This window comes from Seriola lalandi, unplaced genomic scaffold, assembly GCF_002814215.2.
Source record: "Seriola lalandi dorsalis isolate HSWRI2012SDOR001 ecotype SW California unplaced genomic scaffold, Sedor1 jcf7180002054473, whole genome shotgun sequence".
Lineage (NCBI taxonomy): Eukaryota > Metazoa > Chordata > Actinopteri > Carangiformes > Carangidae > Seriola > Seriola lalandi.
Window position 1 is genome coordinate 95,348 of NW_019525026.1, and position 10,873 is coordinate 106,220.

A 10,873-nucleotide genomic window follows, 5' to 3' on the forward strand; every position below is an offset into this window, starting at 1 on the left:
TGATAAAACGAGATCGAGTGTGTGTCCGCGTTCTTGTGTGGGACCAGAAACAGACTGTACTAGATTAAAAGAGTCAATGAGGTTAAGAAAGTCCTTCACCATAGGCTTATCAGGACAACACACATGAACATTAAAATCCCCAACAATAAGGACACGGTCATACTTGGGCATAATTTCAGCCAAGAAATCGTAAAAGTCACTTATAAAGTCCTTATTGTATTTGGGAGGTCTGTAGACCACTGCACACAACACTGTGTGAGGGCGAGCCAGCTCAAATAAACTCAGCTCAAAGCTGGTGAAGGAGGACGACAGAGACAGTTGCTTACATTTATAATGACTTTTATAAATAGTCGCTATTCCTCCTCCTTGGCCCGAGGTCCGGGGGGAGTTAAAATAGCAGCAATCCCCAGGTAAAAGTTCTGTGAGGGCGCTGGACTCACCAACAGCTAGCCACGTCTCAGTCACACAGAGAAAATCCAGTACCTCGGGAAGTAAGGAAATCCTTCAGGATGAAAGTTTTGTTCGCTAGCGACCTAGCATTTACGAGCCCAAACCTGGCAGGAATCGGCGGATCCACAGTAGTAACCGTCCGGGGGGCCCGACACAAAGGCCGTAGGTTGAACAAATTCACCCCTCGCCAACGAGGCCGAGGAGAGCAGGGGCCGCGGGGCTGGAGCGTCTCATCCGGGCCGTTGAGAAATAACGAGCGGAGGCACCGCTCCATACCTAGTCCAAGAAACCTTGGAAGTGCGCGATAAACAGGCCTTTAGCCTTACCAGTCAACCGCTGCGTTTACCCCGGCGGCGGTGGCGTTTACGCCGGAGGGATAGAGCCGGGGCGCGGCAGAGGTGAGCTGGGATCTCCGATAGGAAAGGGGGCAAAGACTTTTGTCCACCATGATCAGACCCCACCGGATCTTTGGCAGAAACTTGAATGTCCAACAGTGTTTGGCGATCATACACCAGTAGCGAGTAGACATTTAGACTGACAAGTGACAGATAGAGCACAAACACACATAACGCTGGCAGAGACAGACTGCAGGCCACGCACACTGGCGCCATCTTACCACATCAATACACATCCATCAGTAGAGGGTCACCACCATGAAGAGGTTACAAGCACTTACGAAGCATGGTGGTATGGAATCCATCATGCAGAACCATCCTTCTTGTTTCCATGTGATTGTTGAGATATGTATTAACCTTCAGTGTATTCTTTTAATCATTGAGATAATATTTAACCTATTGTATATCATGATTTCCTTCACATTGTTACAGAACAATTAAAAATCCAGCGATGGGGCGTCGAGTGGCGCAGTGGGTTGAGCAGGCGCCCCATATGTAGAGGCTACAGTCCTCGCTGCAGTCGGCCCCGGTTCGAATCGGATGGCCCTTTACTGCATGTCAATCCCCCTCTCTCTGCCTCCCCATTTCCCATCTCTCTCTACTATCCTGTCCAATAAAGGCACAAAAGCCCCAAAAAAATATACTTTAAAAATCAAGCGATGAATATAGGTGCTATGAGGTTGTGATTATGTCATTACATCAGAGTAAAACTTCAATTAGCAGCATTTTAAAGGCCCATGAAATCAATCAAACACAAGGTTTTTAAGTTACATGCTACTAAGAGTATTATAATAGAATACAGCAAACAATAATTTATAACGTAATCATTCAACCTCAGATTATATGAAATTATTCAAACGTATCAAAGAAATTACACAAATCACAAAAAAAATCAAACTTAACTGCTAAGTATATGTCAAGTTATGTGTGATGTTTACTTGTGCTGTCCCCTAACTTGAAAAGGTCCAACTGTTTGCCCAGAGTTTCACTGTGACTTCACTCAGTTCATCCAATGATCAGACACAAACTTTCTTTATCCTATTATTTTTTATTCAGGATCTGTTTTGTCACATTGGTTTATTTTAGATTAGGTGAAAAACCTTTGAAAAAGTAGAAATAATAGGCAGTTATTACATACTGCAGTACAATATACAAACAAAACATTCTTACAAAATGATAGCCTATGTAACAACCAACTCAATTATCAACAATCAATCAATTGATTTTCAAAGATATCAAACAAAGAGAAACAAAGGCCTACAATAAACAATCAATGTAATTTCTCACCGGCAGTCGCTCTGGAGTTTTGCAAGCAGTTGGTTTAGCACAGCACACTGAAGCAGGCAAGTCTCCTACAACAGTGTTTGTTGGAATGGCTTTCTCTCTGGAGCTGCCTGACTAAAAGGGGTGGTGAGGACTTCAGGTGAGGTGATTTTTGATTGTCCTCAGCTGGTAGCAATTGACTACCTGCAATAACTAGTTCTTCCTCTGGGGGGGGGAATGTGTGACTTCCTCTTCTGTGGCTTTGCCATGTTGTGACTGTGGGAGAAATGGGGCCTTTTCTTTTGTGATTTGGTTTTCAGTGCAAACAACAACACAGTATAAGAGTAAGGAATTACTTTCAACCTCTGATTTGGTTGCTAAAATGTTTTCATCTCTGGATGCAGTTTCTCCTAATTCTCTCTGTCATCATTCTCAGTGATGTCATCAGTACCTAATCGCTGCATCCAATCATCAAAGGGTTCAAATTCATATTCTTCAACATGTTTTGGGCTATCATTGCGATCTACCATTTCCATTCTCACCTGAGGAGCCTGAGTCACCACCTTAGAGACTCTCTTCCAGAACACCTTGATCAGAGTGCTCGTACATGCACAGAGAGGGAAGAAGAGAAGAGTTGCGACCACAAGAGAGGTTAAAACTTAAAGGGGACATATTATGCTCCTTTTCAACAAGTTTGAATAAGTCTCAGAGGTCCCCAAAACATGTCTTTGAAGCTTCTTGCTAAAAAATCCACTCTGATCCTATATTTCAGCATTCCTGTAAACCCCTCTTTTTCAGCCCTGTTCAGAAAATGCTGTTTCTGTGTCTGTAGCTTTAAATGCAAATGAGTTGCCTGACCACGCCCCTCTTCAGAAGGGGATGCCGTTCGGGCTTCTGGCACCATGCTCTGATGTTTACGGTGACCGTGACAGGCGAGCTGGCGTCAGTAGCGATTTGGTTCAACCACACGACTTTTATCCAGAATCTGAGCCAGAGGGAGAGGCTGCTGAAGAAGTTCAAACTCTACAACTGCAGCAGGACGTTTCTGAATGGTTGGTAACCAATTTTGTGTATTTTGACTTTACATTTTCAGTTTGTTGATGTGTGCTGGCACACAGTTACTAACATGTAGCTAGGTAGCTAATGCTAACTGTTACTGTCTCGTCATTACTGGGAGCTCTTTTGGTAAATGAGCGCTATTGTGAATAGTGTAATGTAGTTATCTGTCATGCCTCCTTAGATATACTTTTACAGTCTATGAAAATGTTTGTTGTATGTGAATTGCTACAGGTGTTCAATGTCAGTACTAGTCAGATATTTTAATAGATGCTGACAAAGTAAATCATTTTTCTCCATGTTTTGAGCAGCGATGCTCATCATAACATCTTCCTTTATGTAGTAAATGTATTTTGTGTATTACAATGAAAGATGTAAATCAGCATAAACATGTCTGACAGCAACAGTAATCTTTAGTCAAAGACTAAACTTATATGCGCTTGATATGTAGCCAAGCTTACTTCTTACCCACCTTAGCTCCACTGTCTGTCAGTGTTTGAATTTCATAAGCTTTATATTTTGGTGAATGTTACCATTTTTCTCTATATTTTGGACAGGTGCTCCTGTGAAAACTGTGCAACCATGTCCACAGAAGCTGAGAATATCTGCTGCTAGGAGATACCACAGGTAGCATTCTCACTGGACAAACTAATCAGTAATTTGTTTTGATTACATTACATTTATAATAAACCATAGCATTTACTATTTGTAATTCACTGTAGGTTACCAGACGGCTATGGGAGATCGAGGAAGAATTACCATGTATGGTAGACCGTCCTGGGTTGGAGCCGCTCTGCCTCAATGTGTTCTGCCTGCAACATGTACCACGCTGACTATGGTACTTTACAGTTGAGACGAATACACCAGTACGTTTTGCTTCTTTGTAAAAACATATAGTTTCAATCTAAATAAAAGATGTTAGGCAGTCTTGATTTACTTCAGTGCACATCATTTTACAATGGTAATAATACACCACACATGGAGTAACACACCCTCAAATAAATTAGTGTAGCTGCTCTTTGATTTGTAAAGTTCTTCTATCAGCAGATAGTGTGCATATAATATATGAATTCAGAGGAGTCATTTCTTTAGTAATGATCAAGCATTTACTTACATCAAATGAGGCACTTATAATCAGTGATAATAAAAAAACTGTAGGATTCACTGGATCCATAAAAAAAAAAATGTGAGACACAACATAGATATATGTTTGCAAGACTAAATGTCCTGTCCAGTTGTTTTAGTCAGTACAGGTATCTAGCCTATGGGGTCCTACGCATCCATGCCGTGGTTTCCTGACGCCACAGGCCAGGAAATGGGTTTTAGACTGGCCCATGATAGAACCGGGACACAGAGCTGGATATGACCTCCTCCTTCTCAGGCCGCTCGAACTGTGCAGTGAGGTCCTCTGGGATGGGGATGGCCAAAGCAGCTTCTGTGTACGGTCCCAGGTCAACAAAGACTTTTTCAAATACGAGGTTCACCACATTCCCTGTTTGATAAAACACAAAAGATTTTGTTTACATTTTTTACTTTTTTGTTGTTTTTTTATTACAAAACAATGACTGAAAGTCTGTTTCTAAATACCTCCTGACATTTTCTTTACTGTATTTTGTTGTTGATGGAACTGCCATAATATTATACGTGCAATACTTAATACAATGTGTACAAATCATTTTTGGTTGAAAAATAAAATAATATAACACTTATAAATGTCGGCTCAGTCTTAACTAGTTTAGCTCTGCGTTCTCCCTTCATAGCCTTTGGAAATTGGACCTTGAACAGTGGTTCACCTTCTTTTGTTTGGGCTTGTGGTCAATCAGCATTTTCATTGTAGTACGTGGCAGCCAGGTAGAGTCTGGAGGTACAGTAAAGAGAAAATCAAAGATGTTAATATTGACAGAAACCTTAGCCTACACACTCTCACAAGTTCTAAGTAACCACAGCTTCATTTACCTGCACATTATTCCAAGACTGATAAATGACTGTTAGGTTTATCAAAAGTAGATGCACTTCAGATGGCTGCAGACCTGTACTTCTGATGTGAGGCTGAAGAGTTCAAGGATAACTGTGTGATACAGTGGGTCAGCCTGGCATGCAACATCCCTTGTTGCAGGAAGCTGTATAGATGCACTTGGCCTGAACAGAGGAAACAGAGGTTACACCAACATCTCCTCAAATGTGTAGTTATGGTAACAGCTGCAAGCAGTGCAAAAATGATAACAACAAATGCACTCAATTATGTGTAAATTGGGTTGTTGTTAGCTTGTAAATGCTGCAAATAGCTCACTATATGTGCAAAATACAAAAAATGTGTATTATAGACTATCCCCTTTCACATGTTCCCTGTAACTCTGCGCTTATCTAGATATTCCCTACAGGCACTGTATCTGTAAACATGATATAAACATTAAAACGGCCATAAGGCATGACTTTCAATAATAACTTTCACAGCACTAACAAACAAGCCCAGACACCTATGCTAATCACTGCTAAGCCTGTTTAGTCTGAATTTTACCGGCTTGACTTTACAGACAGCTAAAACGCCTTTCAAGTATGATAAAGTTGCAGGGTGGCTCTAATCAATGTCACACAGCGATACCAAGCAGAAGAATTACATACAATCTGTACCTGGCAATACCTGGCTGTGCAGACGAGGCAAAACGTTGGCCACATTAGCTGCCATGCTAACAACACATGCAACAGGCTCTCGTGAACATACAGTAAAGCAACATAAAATGGTGAAACTTACAGCTCCCAAGTTTGAAGTTGGGTCCTGGACAGTCAATGCTGATCCAAGCTTTATCTTCAGAATGTAGCGAATCCTGCATTGTACTGGCCCTAGTTGAGAAAGCAGTCCAACGTGAAATGGACATTTCCATCAAAAATAAAATAAAACAAATCCACTGGGTCTTCAGATCCTCAGACGTAGGGGGTAAAAAAACTTCTGTGTTGGTTTGTACAGCCAACAACAGAGCAACTAGTGTGCTTCACTCGTACCTTCGACATAGTTTTACCAGAGCCAGTGATGCGAGGGAATAAACGATAGCGGCTGCAAGGCGGACTCAGAGGGCTGAACACACACCTAGCTCGGGGAGTGTCACCCACCTGGGGGGAGGTGTTATTTCCCTTCATGACGACATCAAGGGAAAATCTCCAATTGGCCTGTGTGAGCACACATTTTCTGAAAGGTGGCGCAAGCAAAAGACGGAGAGGATGGACTTTTCTCATGTTTTGGGGGTTTGTAGACAGGACACATATTACTGATAGAAAAACCATGGAAAAGTGCATTTTGCATATGTCCCCTTTCTCGGAGCAGTGCATTCGTCAATAGCAGTAACACAATCATGCTCAGTGTCACTGTCAGTCAATGGAAAAATAGTAGCCGGATTCAAGGGTGGTGAGCGCTGCAATGTAATGTTTGTGCTGGAAAGAATGATTGCTTCATAACCTGAACGACCTGCTGTTGACATGTACTGTGTTGCAGATGTGCTTAGAACGATCACTTAAGCATGTGGAGCATATACGACACAGTCATGAGTCAGTACAATGGAGGAAGATTTATCAATCATTGCTGCAACAGCAGCCACTGACCTAGGGCAGCCAGGCATATCACGGACCACAGTGTCCAAGTGGCACGAGTAGTACGCGACGAGGCGGTAGTGAGACCCATGTTTCTGTACAAGGTTGCCTGTGGCAAAACCTTCTGTCTCATGCACATGCAGATGGAATGGCTGCTGATAGTCTGGCAGCCCAAGTGCTGGAGCAGTGGTAAGAGCCTGTTTCAGATCTTGAAAGGCCTTATTCATTTCATCAATCCATTGCACTGCAGGGAGTGCCGTTTGCAACATAGCGGCTCTCAAGACAGAATCCATTGATACATATTCAAAAATCCGATGCCTGCAGTATTAAGCCACCCCCAGAAAAGAGAGGGAGGCATATTTCTCAGCATTTTCACCCGTTCTGGTGCCAGGAGACGTTCACCATTCTTCAAACTATGACCCGAGTATGTGACTTCAGCTCTGCAGAACTGCAACCTAGCTAATGATGCTCTGTGACCACACTCAGCAAGTCTTTGTAAGAGTAGAATGGAGTCAGTATGGCAGGCTTCCTCCAATGGTGATGCTATCAGAAGGTCGTCGGCATACTGCAAAAGAATTGAGCCACCAGGGAATTCGAGGTTGTCCAGGTCTCTTTTCACCGCTGCTGCGTAAACTGTAGGACTTGAAACAAAACCCTGTGGTAACGTTTTCCAGGTATACTGCCTGCCTTTGAACGTGAATGCAAACAGATACTAGCTATCTGGATGCAAAGGAATAAAGAAGAAAGCTGAGCAAAGATCAACGACCGTGTAGTATCTGGAGTTAGATGGCAATGAAGCCAGAACTGCATTTGTGTCAGTCACAACTGCAGCTGGTGGAATCGCAATACTGTCAATGGCTTGAAGATCTTGGAAAAAACGCCATTCATCTGGGCGGTTAGGTTTTGGAATAGGTAACATAGGCATGTTGCACCTCTAGGTTTGGTTTTAACACATTCTGATCCAACAAAGATTGAATAACATCTTCAATGCCAGCAATAGCTTTAGGTGGGATCCGATACTGCCTAATTTTTCGTAGTGATACATTTGGTTTAAGCGTGACCTGATGAGATGGTGCAGAGGTTAGGAGACCTATATGATTTTTATGTTTGGCCCATAATGTGTATGGAACCTCAGCAAGTTCTGATGGAGGTCCATACTGTGGTGGAGGGGGTGGCTGATGCATAACAAAATTGCTGTGTGGTAACTGAATGTCCATCCATCCATTTTCTTCCGCTTATCCTCTTGTAGGGTCGCGGGGGGGCTGGAGCCTATCCCAGCATCTTTTCGGGCGAGAGGCGGGGTACACCCTGGACAGGTCGCCAGTCCATCTCAGGGCAAACACATAGAGACAGACAACCATTCACACTCACAGCCACACCTATGGTCAATTTAGAGTATCCAATTAGCCTAGTCCCCATTTTGCATGTCTTTGGACTGTGGGAGGAAGCCGGAGTACCCGGAGAGAACCCACACTGGCACGGGGAGAACATGCAAACTCCACACAGAAAGATCCCACGGCCGAGCCGGGACTCGAACCTTTTTGCTGTGAGGCGACAGCGCTAACCACTGCACCACCGTGCAGCCCGGTAACTGAATGTGTGCACTCAAAAATAACATATACATTTCTTCCCCTAAGTGTGTTATTGTTTGGGTTTGGGAGGCTGATACCATTTGTCTCAAGGTCTGGCATTGAGCCACCATGCGTCCTAGATGTTTGGGTTCACAACCAGGTGTTACTGCGACTGTGACGTTGGGGGAAAGAATCTTTCTTTTAGTCAATTGAATTGTGTTGAAACTGTAAAATGAAACTGTAGACCAATAAACAAACATTGCTCACTCACCAACCCTTGTTGTTGGTTTAAAGACCAGTTGGCTACCTGTCTGTACTGCCTCAAGGGTTGAATGTGGCTGTACAATAGCAATGTAGAAGTGGCCTCATGGCAGACATCAATGCTGCACATGGTGGAGAAGTTTTAGCAATCGCTTGGATACTGTGTGCTGTGAAAGTGGAGAGCAGTTAAAATTGCAGCAAGTCCAGCAATACAAACAATCATTTGTGGTTTGCAAAAACTGAAATGCATGTGGAGCTTTCATCGGGGAGGGTTAAAAACAAACCGGTGTACAAATCTCTTCCCATGAGGTTGATGGGACTTTTATCTGAAATCAAAAATGAATGTGTTACATCAGCAGCTTCAACATTTATGTTAGCATTTTGAGAAAGAGATTCCTCTTGTGGAACACCAGAAACACCTACAGTTGTGACAAATTTGTTAGTAGGTTTACAAACACTTTCCTGCTCTCACAGAAGTTCCACCACTAGAAATCAAAATGTCATCAATGCTACCATTAACCTGAACTGGTATCATTGGAACTTCATTTGGATTATTGGACAGTTTTAGCTTGTTGTTTTACCAAATTGTGAATCATTGGTTTGGCACACGCTTTTATGTTATCTGCATGTTGTTGTTTGATTTTCATCATTTCTATGGCTCTTGTTTGCAACACAGTGTCCAACATAGGCATGTGAATTGCAGTCACACAGTCAGCTATTTGATCTATAGCATTCCTCAGTTCATCTGTGCCTCTCAATTCATAAACATTCACTCCGTATCTCTGATTAGCCACTGTCAGCCACACATGCAGCCACACATTCCTTCATGTAGGAAAAATTCCAAGATACGTTACCAACATTTGGGTTAACATTCACCCTAGCCGTTCTTAATTTATCTAAATCAAATGTTCCTTCACACGGCCAGTCATCATTTTTCCATTCACACATGAACGATGAAAGGGAAAAAACATATTTCCATCCTTTGGACCTGCCAACCAACCTACTGGCATATGCAGGGAATACGTCTCTATATAATGTTTTTCAGTGTCTGGTGTTAACGGGTTTTTGACATTTTTATCAATGACAGGTTGACTTTGCTGCTTCTTGCTTATTTGTTGTTTTATTTCCAATGTCTTTTACTTTTTGGTGAATTGAACAGTTTGGCTGAAGGCTCAGCCTTATTTTCTGCTTTGGACAGATTGTTGCGCATTATACATCAGTACATCAAACAAACATACATATAGTATTCAACATTTCAGCTGCATCAAGGTCTCCACGCTAGGTTCGTCTTTTCAGTGGTGCTGGTTGGAAGGTTTAGACAAAATTAGAATATATTTTGTCCTGTGTACACAGCCTCTTTTATCTCTATTGGCGCCCTAGCTTCTGGGATCAGAAATCCAACGGAGCCCCTATATTTCCCACTGGACATAGAGCAGGTGATCCCTGATCTTGGTATTAAACAAAGTAGATCTATTCATTCCACCCCAAAAACCTCTTTTCTAGTTTTTCTAGTTTAAACCTCAGGTGGGCCCCTCTGTGTCGGGTACGGCCCGCAGCCGTCCCAGATATCGCAAAACAGCCACTGTAGTGACACAGCGGGTGATCAAAAACTCACACCCATGTTTTTAACTTCTCCACAACTGCATAACCACTGTTTTGACAACCACTTAATTAACTTAAAATTCAATTTCAATTACAGTTTATCACATTGCTTTTTAAAAGTATCAGTTTTAGCCATTAACTATTTTTCCCAATTTTGAAATTACACAGTTTTCTTAGATTTTGTCAAACACACATAAGGAGAAAGGAGGATTCATCAGGCTTCAGTACATGTCACCTCAATTCTGAAGCAGAAACCCCTGGGAATAGTCTTTATACACTACACTACAGAAAATACTATAGAAAGTTTACACTCCATAACTGGTCAAATATCTAGAAGAAGAGGGAGAAGAGGGATGTGTGAATACACTATTGGTTCATTAACCATAAACAAGGAAACATGACTATATATGCCCAAATGCTGATTCTTAGAATACCCAGCCACTTGTTACTGAGCATCCTCCTGTTATCATCCCTGGCACCATCAGTATCAGCATCAAATCACACTTTCGTCTGGAGGAGGCTTAACGGCTCAAGGCTTGTAAGATTTAGTGCAGTAACTGGGGCACAGAGACCTGGGGCCTCACACTGACCTTTTACCCTGAGTCAGTCATTCATTAGGTGGACAAGAAAAATTCCCTCACAACTTCATTCAGATTCATTTTTTACTTCAACTGTCATTTCTCTCAGGAAAAT

The 10,873-nt window shown here is 42.4% G+C and overlaps 1 long non-coding RNA gene across 1 annotated transcript; it reads left to right on the forward strand.

The window, feature by feature from the left end:
- The first annotated feature begins 3,040 nt into the window (after nt 1-3,040).
- Nucleotides 3,041-4,397, forward strand: LOC147818798 (uncharacterized). The gene is made up of 3 exons (XR_015437601.1): nt 3,041-3,160; nt 3,722-3,791; nt 3,887-4,397. It is a non-coding gene; the product is annotated as an uncharacterized LOC147818798 (long non-coding RNA).
- The last annotated feature ends 6,476 nt before the right edge of the window (nt 4,398-10,873 follow it).